At 48.1% G+C, this 14186-nt stretch overlaps 1 protein-coding gene across 1 annotated transcript in view; it reads right to left on the reverse strand.

The window, feature by feature from the left end:
* Positions 1–14186, reverse strand: part of LOC308224288 (G-protein coupled receptor 35-like) — a gene marked incomplete at both ends in the record, with an annotated part of 36097 nt that overhangs the window by 4599 nt on the left and 17312 nt on the right.

Genomic DNA, 14186 nt, shown 5'->3' on the forward strand with positions numbered 1-14186 from the left:
TCGCTTAGATTCTCTTCTCTACTGTTATAGTCTCTTATATTCTCTTTGATTCTCTTCTCTTCTCTTGTATTCTCTTACAGTCTCCTTTCTTAGATTCTCTTAGAATTTCTTAGATTCTCTCAGAATCTCTTCTCTTGTATTCTCTTAAATGCTCTTCTCTTAGAATCTCTTAGACTCTCTTAGAACCTCTTCTCTTGTAATTTCTCTTCTCTTTTCTTTGATTCTCTTAGATTCTTTTCTCTTGTATTCTCTTACATTCTCTTATCTTAGATTCTCTTAAAATATCTTAAAATCTCTTGGAATCTCTTAGAATCTCTTGGAATCTCTTCTCTTGCGTTCTCTGGTGGGCTTCCACCCTGCCACAGCAAGGACGGTCTTCTAGATTTGTGGAGCAGTGCCAGGGCCCTGCAGACCCAACCTTCCCAGGGCTCAGATGCTGCAGACAGACAGCAGCAGGGCCTGGAGCAGCATTTGGGCTGTGCTGCGTTTCTGCTTCCTGTTCAGTGTAACTACAACTGGATAGGACCTGGTGGGGAGGTGACCTGCAGTGCGGAAGGCTGATTTCCATGCAGGACACTCTTCCTCATGGCACGTGGGAGAGATGGAGAGGTCGTGCCCTTGCACTTTGTCTCTGGCTGCCTGCAAACAAGAGCTCTGTGCTGACAGGGGAGACCAGAGGCTCACAACAGTCACTGACACAGCACAGCAGAGTTACAGCTGCGTCGCAGGAAGCCGCTCTGGCTACTAGTGACTGAAGGCAGTTGTTTTCAGAAGACCTTGAAGGAACATGTTATGGGAATACAGCTCCTTCAGACACTTGAAAAGGCAGCTTAGCACAGAGGTTCATTACTGTACTGAGAGAGAGGATAAACCAACCCAACCCTGATTCAAGCCTGGCAGTCCCATCTGGAGAATATTGGCTGAACCTTCTGCTTCATGCAGAACACCTTAGAGTCAACAGCTCAAGAAAACAGAGGCTACAGTTGAACTGAGTTCTTGAGCTTGCTACAAAAGCACGCTGTTGTTTTAAGAGTCTGACTTATAAAGGTGGGGAGACAGACTGAAATGAGAGTTTCCTCATTAATCCAGGGTGTGCTATGCAATCTGGTATGAGGGCTTGCCACACGACCGAGTCAGCCTGATTTTCTGTGCTTGGCTACGTTCTGGAGAAGATCCACCTGATTAACCAGAAATGGGTCAGGCATGAAGGAATCAAAGCGAGCTTTTTTAAAGGGGTTTGATTTAGTTCTCTTAAAGACCTAAAGCTGCTGTAGCTGTTAGGAGAGCTACTCTTACTTGTGTATGCAATGCACGTATTGGAACAGCACGGCAGTATGTGTATTCCAAATATATTTCACTTTGATGTAATGTGAGGAAGAGAAATGATCCATTGCTCATGTTAACCTAATTATGTAAACCAAAGTGCTTGTCCCTGATGAATGTGAACTGTTTAAAATGTCCAAGTAATCAGTGGAGCTGCATAGTTCTCTGACTTACGTTTGAAATATGGGATTACATTTAAAGGTTTTTTAAAGAAATCTTTCTATTCCTAGATGCAGCATTTTAAGTCCCTGATTTATTTTGTGTCTAATGTTGTTTCACGTGTAATTTGTGGTCTGTTTTCTGAATGGAAGTTATGCACACCGCAAAACTGAAGGTTGGAGACCTGTTCTATGCCATTTTTGTAAATACACCACTTAGGGGGTGTGGGGGGGTTTGGTTGTTACTGATTATAGTCATACCAGTACAACCCCTCCTGTGGACACAGGTGAGTATGAAGTGCCTTGTGCTGGCATATCTTTATTCACATTGAAAGGAATAAACTATACCGGTCTAAGCACTTTCACAGGAATAACTATCATCTCCAATGGTTGGTCTACTGAGACAGCTTCGTTGAACTAACAGCTCACTGCCACCAAAAGGGGCAGGTTTTTCCTCCTCCCATGCTCCCTATTCCTGCCAGTATGTTCCAGCTGCTTCTTTTTTTACCTTTACTGGTCTGGTGCTGGTCTGATCCCTCCACAGGATAAATATCTTGTGAATCCAGTGGGAAAACTAAGCTGGTTTAAGAAAGGGACTCTTTTTCTGCTTGATCAGCTCTCCAAAGGATCAGATGGACACAAGGCTGCGAGAAGCAAAGGAACAGGACTCTGCAGCCAGGGTCTGGCCAAGGAGAAGGTGAGACAAGTCACTCTGGAGGTGCTGAGCTGCAAGGTCAGCCCTATCATCTTGCCAAGCCATGTGCTTGGAAGGCTGTGCTGCTTTATCTTCTGCAGGGCTGGGCAGCATGGCTTCTGTGGGCAGACAGCCCTCAGGCTTGCAGCGAATGATAAACTATCACATTACTGTTGATTGCTTCAACTTAATGAAACCAACTCAGGTAGCTGCGCTGCTGACTTTTCTACACTTCTTCCTGTCTGGTCTGTGGGGTGTATTTTCCAAACCCATGCTGCAGTGTTTTAGAGGTGTGTCAGCTCAGAAATTGTTTCCTAGCTCTGTATGACATCCAGGAAAATATGTGCAACTGCCATATTTACTCAGTGATTCATTTACTGCTTATATGTACAGTCACATGCAACACATACTGGACTTTTCTGTCACCTACAGTATTTGACTTGGGGCATTTTCTGGATAATACTTTAGGCACGGTTTATATATAAACAGGGTTTATGTAACTACGTACATTAAGCTGGTGCCTAACAAGTGCAATTCCAGGATATAAGCAAGGCATTTTACATAATTGCTCAAAAATAACACAAATCTTCCTTGGTAATGGAAGAAGAGACGACAAAGAGTGCATCAAAAAATAAGAAGGCAACCTTAAATAGTACATTAAGCCTGAAAACCAAATCTGCTTTGTGATCAAAATATGGAGATATGCATCTCCCCTTTTGTCAGAGTTAGGATGGGTATTTTTGCATCCAGCCAGCCCAGCAGCTAACGCAAATTCTGATTGGAAAGCACCTGCTCCAAGTCTCATGCCACATTTCTAGCACTTCCAATAATTCATGTGCTTAAGTGGTGATGAATCCTGTAAGAATGCCAAGGAAAACCTTTGGAATTTGACCAAGTGAACAAACTCCTTAATTCTATCGCAAGACTCTTGATCTGATAGACCTGTGTAGTATTACGCTGCAATATAGTACACCCAGAAGAAATGGAAATAAAATGCTCTTTTGTAATAACGAACGTTGTCAGGCTGCAATGTGATTATTTGTTTGGGGAGCGTTTTGTTCCTGGGTTACCTGAAGATCAGACATAACCATCTTTTGGGTTTGATTCCCTTGGGAGGGAAATCAAGAAAATATACTTGAAACAAGATCATGAGACTCGACAGGATTTATAGCTGCATAGTCTCGCTTCCTGTGCTCCAGCAGCCAAAAAAGAAGCTGTCCCAGTGGGAGCAGCTCCCCTGCTCTGATCCCTGTGCTGTGCCAGGGCTCGCGGGGGTTGCCTTACCCTGCACTGCTAAGCGAATTAATGATGTTAGCCCTTGCATCTGACGTAACCCCCTATAAATCTCCCAACCAAAGGCAATGGGCATGTGCTGCCTGCATCTGGCACAAGAATTGTTCCTTGTTTCCCTATATAAGTTGGAAGCTATCATATGTTTCAGTTTAGGGTTTTTATACCAAGACAACGCTGTCCTGATGAGACAGAGCAATGCTCCTCTCTGGTCACTGTGTTCGAGAGGGGAGCAATAAGCACAGCAGCCGGAGGCAGCTTTGCCTCTGGATGAGCCCTGGCAGGGAGCTGGCACCAGGGACACGCTGCCCCTGGGGCACGGCAGGCTTCAGGCAGGAGCAGAGGGAGCCGTGCTGACAGCGCCTGCTCTTGGACCCCAGGCTGCTCCCTGCGAAGATGCAGCTGGGCCACCCCTCGCAGCCCCGCTCCTTCCCACCAGCCTCTCCGGAGAGACCACCGGGGTGGAGGAGCGGGCAACGCTGCCGCAGCAATCCCCGGGGCAATGAGAACACGGAGCTGGAGCAGATGCGACCTGTTTATGGAGCGGATTGGATGCTGGAGAGGAACTCTTCATCAGGGGCTGTAGAGATAGGACACGGGGTGATGGGTTCAAACTGAAACAGGGGAAGTTCAGGTTAGATATAAGGAAGATGCTCTTTACTGTGAAGGTGCTGAGGCGCTGGCACAGGTTGCCCAGAGAAGCTGTGGCTGCTCCATCCCTGACACTGCTCAACGCCAGGTTGGACAGAGCCTTGGGCGTCGTGGTCTAGTGAGAAGTGTCCCTGCCCATAGCAGGGGGTTGGAACTGGATGATCTTAAGGTCCTTTCCAAGCCAAACCAGTCTATGATTCTATGAGTGCGCTGGTGGCAGGAGAAGTTCATGGTCCCAGTAAAGTGAGCTCCAACAAACCTGTCAGATTCCCAAATATGTGTGCTGGGGAGCAGGAGTTGACCATGTCCTGAGAAACCCCTCCCTGGGGTCTCCAAGTGCCAGCAGCTATATCATCTGCTTGCCAGTAAGCCAGGGCCAGTTTGTCCTTCAAATAGCTACCGGGAATTCTCAATGACTGTGACGGTTTGCTTGTATGACTTCATATATTGCATTTGATAGTGTGGGCGATGGGAAGACAACTGCATGTCTGTCCTCCTTTGGAACGAGAACATGAAGCTCTAAAGATTCAGATGAAGATGAAGCAGTTTCTGTTTCTCTTCTTTTTCATGCCAAGGGTGCAGGTCTTCCCCACTGCTGCCTCCATCCCCATGAGCCACATGGGAGCAATGGCCCACAGGCAAAGGCTTGTGCTGGCAGAGAAGCTGTGTTTTTGTCGCTGTCTGGATATGAAATAAGCTGTGTTGTGACTGGGCTGTGGCTCATGGCTTTGGCTCAGGCAGGTAAACATGGGCTGTCTGCAGGTGAACAGGCTGAAATGGGGCTGGTTTACAGAGCAGAGCTTCCTCCATGTGTCCCAGGCTGAGAAAAGACTGAGTGTGCCAGAGGCTGTGCTTCCAATGGGAAAACAAATACAAGGAGTGCAATCACCATGGCCAGTGGTGGCTTTTGGCCAGGGCCAGATTCCCAGCTCTGGCAAGGTGTGGGATCCCAGGGCATGGAGTGAAACACCTACACTGCAGGCAAGCTCAAACCATCCTGTTATAAAGCACTATTTTATCAGCCCACCGTTTCCTCTGCTGCCAAGCCTTATGAAGTTGCACCTAAACTGGGGGGTCTGGGTAGCACATCCAGCAGCACCTTTGATGTAGCAAGGTGGCAGTGACATTGAGAATAGTAATGGCAAGATTGTGCTTCCTTCTAAACCAATGTCGACAGGCCAAACAGGCCATGTCCCTTTACAGTGTGGCAATTAGCTTATGCTCAAGGTGAACCCTGAGCTACTTCAGGCAGCTGGAACCAGATAGAGCAGGCAAGGGAATGTAGGGCTGCCACATGCACTGAGCTGATTTAGGGCTGACTTGTCTGCTGTGCTCTTACATTGCTGGAATAAGAGGGCTGCTGAGCTGTCTGTCAGAGGTATTTTGTCACATAAATTTTACGGGCTGCGGTAAATAAGTGATGATATTTTGCTGAGTTAAAATGGAATTCAAGTGCCTTTTGCCAGTGGGGTCATGTGGAGACTGCCTGCAGCTCTATTTATTTAGTAACATATTTTGGCAAAGCATCCTGTTTCTTTGCTGTAAGCAGAGAGAAGAGAGTACTTAAAGAGGCACAGAATTTCAGTGCGAGGTTAGCCTTAGGAACAAGTGGTTGGCTACAGCTAGAGCCTAAAAGAGATTCTTACAAGTCCAGAACAGGGCAAAGCAGTTCCCCCTGCAAAGAGTAACTTCGGGAAGCTGATGTGCCAGGAGTAAATATAATCAGGATCAGTGCTGATGGGATCTGCAACCTCATTTACTGCTGTTTGTCCCTCTTCTGATGCTCTGAAGTGCAGGGTTGTGCTTCAGGCCTCCGAGGGCATCCCGCATTAAACCATCTCTCATTGGATAAAGGGTGTTTCCAACTTTAGGAGCCTTTGAAGTGAATTCCATAGATGCTGTGCTGCTACTGGTCCTGCAGCTCTCCCGCTGGGTTTTGATCCCATCTGTACATGTGCCTTGGATGCTTTGGCTGCCTTCCAACCATCGGGACTGATTCCCTGGGGTTTAATAACATGGTGTCCCCCAGCACTTTGTTTTTGGGTCTGTGATGTATTACTTGCCATGGGTGCACAGGTAACTCAATAGATGCCAGATTTATTACACCTTATGACTCTCTGCCATCTCCATCCCCACTTTTGACATGGGGGGGCATTTAAATGAGTTTATCAAGCTGATATACAACACTCCGAGATCCTCAGGTGAAGCCCAATGCTGGAATAGCCTGTTCTAGCTCTGTGTCTCAGCAGAAGTCCCTGAAAATCCCTCTCTCAACTCCATGTGCAGTAATGCAGAAAGCAGTATTGGTAAGGGGGTCTTTCCACCTCCTACGTGTGACAGATCCTGATCTGATCCAAGTGGTAGTTGCGTATACACCAGATAGTAACTAATCTGACACACTGTGTTAGGAAATGTAGTTCCATTCCTGGTGTAAAGATAACCTCAGCTCCTTCTCTACTCTTTATACATTAACAGCAGCACAGATGATGTGTTCACACTGTGGTGGCTCATCTCAGTGATGGGAGACAGGCTCCCCTGGCTCCCCAGGCTGAACAGGGCACTGAGTGAGTTCCAAGGCAGCAGATGTGTGGTTTCTGGTTGTCCCTGGTGTCGTGGTTTAAGCCCCGGCTGTAAATCAGAACCACGCAGTCCACTTCCCCCCCCACCTTTCTTACCTCCGCTTCTGGAAGGACGGGGAGGAGAATCAAAAGAATGCAACTCCCACGGGTTGAGATAAGAACAGTTTAATAACTAAGGTATAACACAAATCACTACCACCAATAATAATAATGATAAAGGAAATAACAAGGAAGAGAACACAACCGCTCACCAACCGGTACCTTGACCCCACCCCAGCAGAGTTCCAGCCCTTCCGGGAACTCTCAGTTCTACATCCTGGGCATGACGTGCTGTGGTATGGAATACCTCTTTGGCTAGTTTGGGTCAGGTGTCCTGTCTCTGCTTCCTCCCGGCTTCCCCTCCTCCCTGGCAGAGCATGAGACTCACAAAGTCCTTGGTCAGTCTAAACATCACTGTTATCAGCTCCGTTCCCAGGCCGAAAGTCAAAAACACAGTGCTGCAACAGCTACTAAGAAGGAGAAAAACTGACTGCTACTGCTGAACCCAGGACACCTGGCTATGGGGAGCACAACAATCCCAGTGCCAGGGTGTGAACTGGGGAGAGCTACAGGGACCCACTGTAAACACCAGAGATGACAGCCAGGGTGGAAGAGGAAGGGGGTTTTTCTGCTGTTCTCTGTTTCTGCTCTTTGTTCAGAGTTAAAATCTGACAAGTACCCAGGGGAAGCTCTTATCCTTGCCATCATTCCTCTTAAATCCTTCTCTTTCTCCCCTCCATTTGGATTGAAAGAGATTTTTATCCCCTTGCCTGTTCCCCAAAGCTTCTCCCTTTCCTCATCCCTCTGTCATTGAGGGGAAAAAAGGATAATTCCTCAATCCACAAACAGCAGCAATGAGCTAAATAAATAACCCAGACGTACAGGAAAAGCTGGGCTAGTTTTGAACTTCCTCTCTCCAGCTTTATTTCTGGTTCCTTCAATGGCCACTGTTTTCTGCCATCCACCTCCAGGCTCGGGTCCATCCAGAGGCACATCTGGAGGGCTTAGGGTCAGGGTTGGAGATAGGGTTATGGTGCCAAGGGTACCAGGGGCACCCTCACCTTGCTGCCTCCTCCACTGGTCAAGGTGCTTCCTCCAGGAAATGGAGAAAGGGGGATTATTGCTGCTGTTACAAGGCAAAGACCAGGGAAAACTCATGTGAGCAGAGTACATGAGCAGGAGCACAAAGGAAAGCCTCATGCGAGCACAGTACATGAGAAGTACACGAGCAGTAATCCAAACGTTCAGCAAATCAGAGCACCCAAAGACAATGCCATAAAAGCAGCCCAGGATCACATCACCTTAATGGGTGTGTTGAATCCATAGGCTGATAAAAGTGAGCAGTTCTCAGGTCAGATGAGGAAGTGCTCTCTTTCCCTGGCAGTTCCTCGGTGCTTTTTCCTGCTTTCAGCTTCTTTTTCCTGCAAAACCAGTACTTTAGGCAGGATTACCATGGCTCACCCAGTGAACGCCTCACTCTGATTGCTTCCTGCAGCTCTTCTGTGTTTGGGTCCTCTGTTAATAAACAGTCGTTTCCTTTTAGCTCCCTGAGGGACTGTGAGAAAGCCTTGAAGGCAAATGGGATTGACAGCATCATCTTCCCTCCACCCCTGAGCTGGAAAGAAAAGCCTCCTGCAAAGCCTACAGTACACAGTGCTTGTAGGAAATTCAGCTTGGATGAGGCTGGGGATAGCACAGGTGTGAAACAATGCACAGAGGGACCAGGGACACGGGCGGCAGCCGGAGGAGGGCTTGGCCATGGGGACCAAGGGATGCTGGGGACATCTCACGCAAGCCTCTCCCTTGGTGCACAGAGAAGAAGATATCTCTGTCAGCTGCCAAAGTCACACAGAAGGAAGAAGGGGAATCTAAATAGCAAAGTACAAATCAGGACCAAAGGGTTGTGCCTTCCTCCTCCTTCATTACTCAGGAAGAGCATCAGAACTGAAAGGCAGCTTGGTTTTTTTGCGAAACAAATTGCAAGTGACCGAAGGGCTCTGAGAGTCTGGTCTATTTATAACACAACCAGTGGGAGGTTTCATTTGCTTATTTTCCTAACACTTACTAAAATATCTGGCAAACTGAGGTAATAAAACCACTTGTGTAAAAAAATGCATGTTTTCACTTCTTTAGCAAGACGTAAACTGCAGGCTCCGCTCACCCTGGAGACCAGCAAGGGAGAGTTGAAAACACACAAATAAAACCTCTGTGAATAAACATTTTATGCCTTATTTCCTGTCATTAAACCACAGCTGACGGTACCCAAGAGGTCCAGCCGTGCTGGTAGCCTGGCAGTGCAAGGCATAAGGGGCAGGAGCATGGTTTGCAGGCAGCAGGTCGGCAGTGGGGTGACTGTCATCACTTAATTGTCCTTCATCACCTCTGGGTTGCACAAAGGGACCTGTGCCCACTGGAGCACCTGCTGCAGTGCACTCCTTAGGGAAAACCACCTGGGATAAAGACGTGCATTTATTTATGTGCACATTTACGTGTATTTACGTGCACATTCTGTGATTTACAATCAGAGAATAGTTTGGGTAGGAAAGGACCTCAAGATCATTCAGTTCCAGCCCCCCGTCATGGGCAGGAACACCACACACTAAACCGTGTCACCTATGTCCATCCAACCTGGCCTTGAAATGTATATTGAAAATGTATATTGAAATGTAATATGTGAAATGTATGCAGGACTTTGAGCCTTAGAAGCAAGGAAGAGGACGAGTAGGGTTTGAAGTGCTATATGCTTCTACCATGAACATGAGTAGTGCACACATTTTCCTTCTCATATACTCCACAATAAGTCTTACAAGGAACAAGGGATTTTGCACTAAAGGCATTGGGGGCTGTGGTATTGCTTATTCTGTACTAGGGCAAGATATAGGACCAGCTGTGTTGATGCAGGTTCAATCAGAAAGCCAAAGGGGCAGGTGTAAGGCATTGGCTTCAGATCAGTGCTGTGTTCAAATGGCTTCACTGCAGCTGGGCATCAAGCTCTCTGTCCTGCAGGACATGGTGTAGCCCATGTACATGGTCCCTTAGTGTCTGGTGAGTGTTTCTGTGGAGGTAGTTGTGCTCTCATGGTGAGCTTTAGGTCTCCATCTTCTTCTGGATCTCACGTCCTTGCTGCTGGACACTTTCTTCCCCTATCTGTGGATCCCACCTCTCATTCACAGGCTCTTTCCTATAGCCTTTCATTGCTTTCTGCAGTCCCTGAGTCCCTGCCACTGGCTGCATTGAGTATAAGGGCTTTGGCTTTCATTTCTTATAGGGAGCCTGAGCAGAAAATGGAGGGAACAGTTATAAGCTTGTGGTGGTGTTGATGAAGAAAGTTAGCATCTCTTGGGCACAGTGTGCTTGGGGTGTGTGTGCTGCAGTGCTGAGAGGCACTAACGGATGAAGGTGTGTGTAACAGATTGAGCAGCCTCGGAGATAGACACAGTGTCTGACTGGAGGTGAAGGGGAACTCTGTGTGTGCGTGTGCATGCTCCCTTAGGATGGTCATTGCTGCTGGTCTTCCTTCAACCATTGCTCCCCACACTATCCTATGCTTTCCTTCTCAATGTCTTCCTTGGGCTGCACAACACTGGGAAGCTCAGAGAAATGCTGATGCCCTGAGGGCAGGGGGTTTCAAGCCCCCCGTGTAAGTAGCTGATGATCAAATCCTGGTGAATTGTTGGTCCATGTCCTGGCTTCTCTCATCCATCTGATGTTTACCCACACACTCTGTTGGTGTTGCAGTGGCTGAAAGAGGCATCTGATCTGTGTCAGCTTTTATCTGCCTTTTTAGTTCCTACTGTGCCTCATTACGTTTGCTCACTAATTAGATTCAGATCTGAAAGGAAATATATGAGAAATTAACTGGCAAGACATCAGCAGCTGCAGTAACTCCGTGGGAGGAGAAATCCATTTACTAATGGAGTTAGTGGCAATGCAAAACCTAGACATGACTGCGAATTACTTGGGCACATGTAAGTCTGGAAGCAGAGACAGGATCCAAGGAAATGGATATCTGACTGTTGAGTGGCATTTTCCTTTCTCATCTCGAGGATGTAGGTAGGCTCAGAACAGGAAGACACAGTGGTTGCAATAGTAATGCAATGGTAAAGCATGTCAGACTCACTCATGGTGGTTTGGGAGCTGCCACTAGGACCCATGCATGGTGCCAGCAGTGTCTCTAATCCCAGGGCTGTATCCTGGGTGCTTGTGTTCCATCTGCCTGTGCTGTGGAGCAGGGATGTGGCTGTGAGAAGCCACATCGCTGCTCCTCCTAGAAGGTCTGTGAGGCAGCTCTGATGCCTCCCACATGTAGATGTAAGAGTCCACATCTGGTTTTTAAGGCTAGACATCCCTTTCCTAACTGCTTAGGGCAGTTCCTAAGAGCACTATGCTTACACAGGCCTATGGTGCTGTCAACTGGGACTCCCCAGCTGCCCTCAAGCCAGGGAATGGACTGGAGACATCCCACAGAGGGATGCCAGGTGCAGCCCAAGTGACAGCAGTGAGCACACAGAAAGCATGTGGCTTTATCAAGTGGCATGTGGCTTTATCCAGCTGCTCGAGGTTCCAGCTGCTGTGCTGCAGCTCTGCACATAGTGAAGAGTGTTTCAGCAGGGAGAAATGCTGCTCTCCTCTGATGAGGTTTGTGCTTGGCCAAAGTGACAAAAACGGGTACCTGCAGGCTATCAGAACCACCCTTCCAAGTGCTGGCAGCATGGGGTAAAGGGACTCCTCAAATAATGTGGCTCAAAAGCAGCCCTGGATGAGCAGTCGTTCGAGCAGCCCTGCTATAAGAACAGTCCTGCACATTTTTCTCTTTATCTTGATGATTATAAAAGCAGCAACCAAGTTTTCCGCAGTGCACTGCTTTTGGTTATATACTTAGAAGAAAAAGGATGGAGTGGTGCTGTGCTCTGGAGATAATGGGATGTCCTTGGCTGCAGAATGAAATCCATTCTGTGCTCTTTCTGGCCCCTTCTCCAGGGCAATCGCTCAGCTCAGCCATTGAGGCTCAGTGTGATGGGCTCCAGTGCTATGTGTGAGAGGCCAGGAGGAGAGATAGTGAGGGCTCGGCATGGGGAAACCTTCTTCCTGAGCAGCTCTCCCTGGCTGGAACAGGAGTCCTAATGTGGCAGCTATCATGGCATGAGGATTACAGCTCCTGGAAACCCACAGCCCACAAGGCACACCCATGGTGTAAGTGTGGCTCAGGACAGTTCCTTCCCCTCCCTATGGATTCATGGCAAGTCCACTGGAACAATGGCAAGTACAGAGGCAGCCAGGGGCTGTGTTATTGACGCAAGCATCCCAGGCAGTCCCAGACCATGCCAGCTTCTTACACTGGGAACTGGAATACAGGAAGCTGCAGAGGTTTTTAGACCATCCTCAGCCTTCCCTCCACCCTGTGTGCTGGATTTGTCCATGGTACAGCGAAGGGTGCCCAAGATTCCCCTTGCCTTGCCAGGCAATGTAGCATCAGGGTTGGCCTGGGGCCTGCTCAGGGACAGGGTATCATTCCAGAGCAACAGGCTGGTTTTGAGATCTGGGAAAGACCCTTTGGAATGAGAAAGTTGTGGGACATCATGGGCTTTGGGCACCCAGTGGGGAAGCAAAGGTGGTCAGGAGTGAGCTGGACTCCCGCAGGCAGGAGTGGAATAGATGAGGTGATGGAAGCCAGATCAAGTGATTGGAGTTGCTGTGTTTATGGGTTTGTTTTGCTTTATGAAAGGCAAATATGGGTTTGGGTTTTTTCCTTTGTCCTGTTGCTGTTGGACACTGGGAATGACTTTCTTCAGGCCTGTTGAGATGCCCACCTGTAAGGAGAGCAAGCCCAGAAAAGTCCTCCTGATGGAGTTTTTTGGGACACAAGGGAAAAAGAGGCTAATGGGAATTGTCTGTAAATGGCAGGGAATGAGGTCTAGTGGACAGTTCTTTTTCAGGTGCATTACTGCAAGCCTTTATTAGAAAAGGCATATGGAAAAGGGGTAGTTAGGATGGCAGCACAGTGCAGTTACCTACATCTATAAAGACGGATCAGATGTCTCTAATGCGATTAAAGAACAGAGAGGTCAGACCTAGTTTACAGTGACTTTGGACTATGGAAAGAGAGAGTAGGACTCCAGACATCAGTAAGGGGATACAGGTAATGCAGCAGGAGCGAAAGAAAGATGTCCAGGAGTCTTTAAAGAATAGAAGAAGGAATTCAAAACAGACTCCTTGGAATGTGACGTGGAAAACAGGCGAGTAGGAAAAGGGAACAGCAATGCAAATATTACCAGGCTCCCAGTTCTTTGAAAGTGATGGTTCAGGTGTGTGATGAGCAGCTACTTTCTCTGAAAAGCAGGGAAAGTACTAAATCAAAGGAAAAGGAGGATGTATGTACATATGTATGCACTTTGAAAGCCTCCTGCTGAATTATAAATACCTTTGAATCATAAAACCCAGAGCCTGTCAGTGGTTCCTATCGAAGTCTGAACATGCATTTTCACTTGTTCACAGCACAGCCTGTGTGTGCCATCACATTAAAACCAGAGAGGAGGAGGAAAGACACAGAAACATTCTGTAGGTAGAACCAACACAACACAAATCTGACAGCCTGAGGAATTATTAAAGGAGATCTCTGCATGGGCAGGCCTGTAGAGCAGACTCCTTGAGGAACTGGCTTTTATTACACAGCACTCAACAGATGAATTGCGAGAGGTAAGGTCCTTCCTGCCCTTGGAAATGCAGGGAGGTTGAAGATGTGAAGGCTTATATAGAACGGGGTAGATGTAAGTGTGCAGCAGCTGTCCCAGTGCAGTATAGGTGCTGTGATGGGGCACTGGTGCTGTGGTGGCAGAAGGCAATCCAATGGACGTTGCTGCTGACAATGCTTGAGGTGGGGGCACCGACCCTGAGGAGCAGCGTGTTAGTGGACTAGCAAAGCACCCAGAAGCTGTGTGTTTGGGGTGGGTGGTGAGGCAGTGATGACTCTGGGTGCATCACCAACCTTGACACAAGCAGCAGGAGGGATGGTGTAAAGAATCAGTCTGTTACGTGGAATGTGTGTGAATGGATGAGATGTGCTGGGTGGCTTTTCCCGTCCATGCACAGAACTTGTCAACAACTGCTGTTTAAGGACCCAGGAGAGATGTCAGGGCTGCTTTGCTGCCACAGTGGAGGAAGCAGGATGGGAAGTGATCCCACCAATCCACAAAGCCTCCACTTATGGTCACAGTGATTCCTGATGTCCTGGCCCAGCCCTGGGAAGGTGCCTGGTGCCTTCTGGCCTGCCCTGCTCCCTGTCTGGGGTGGTGGGACACATCCTGCTTGCTGGGTCCTGCCCTGCCACCCCATGAAGCTCCCATGGCTCCATGACCTGGAGAGCCAGGACACTGAGATGCTTTTCTGAACTGTAGGCAGCAAGGAAAAGCTTCTGGCAGGAACTGTGTGACTTAACCCCGGGTCGTGGCTGTT

This window comes from Psittacula echo (assembly GCF_963264785.1).
Source record: "Psittacula echo genome assembly, chromosome: 7".
Classification (NCBI taxonomy): domain Eukaryota; kingdom Metazoa; phylum Chordata; class Aves; order Psittaciformes; family Psittacidae; genus Psittacula; species Psittacula echo.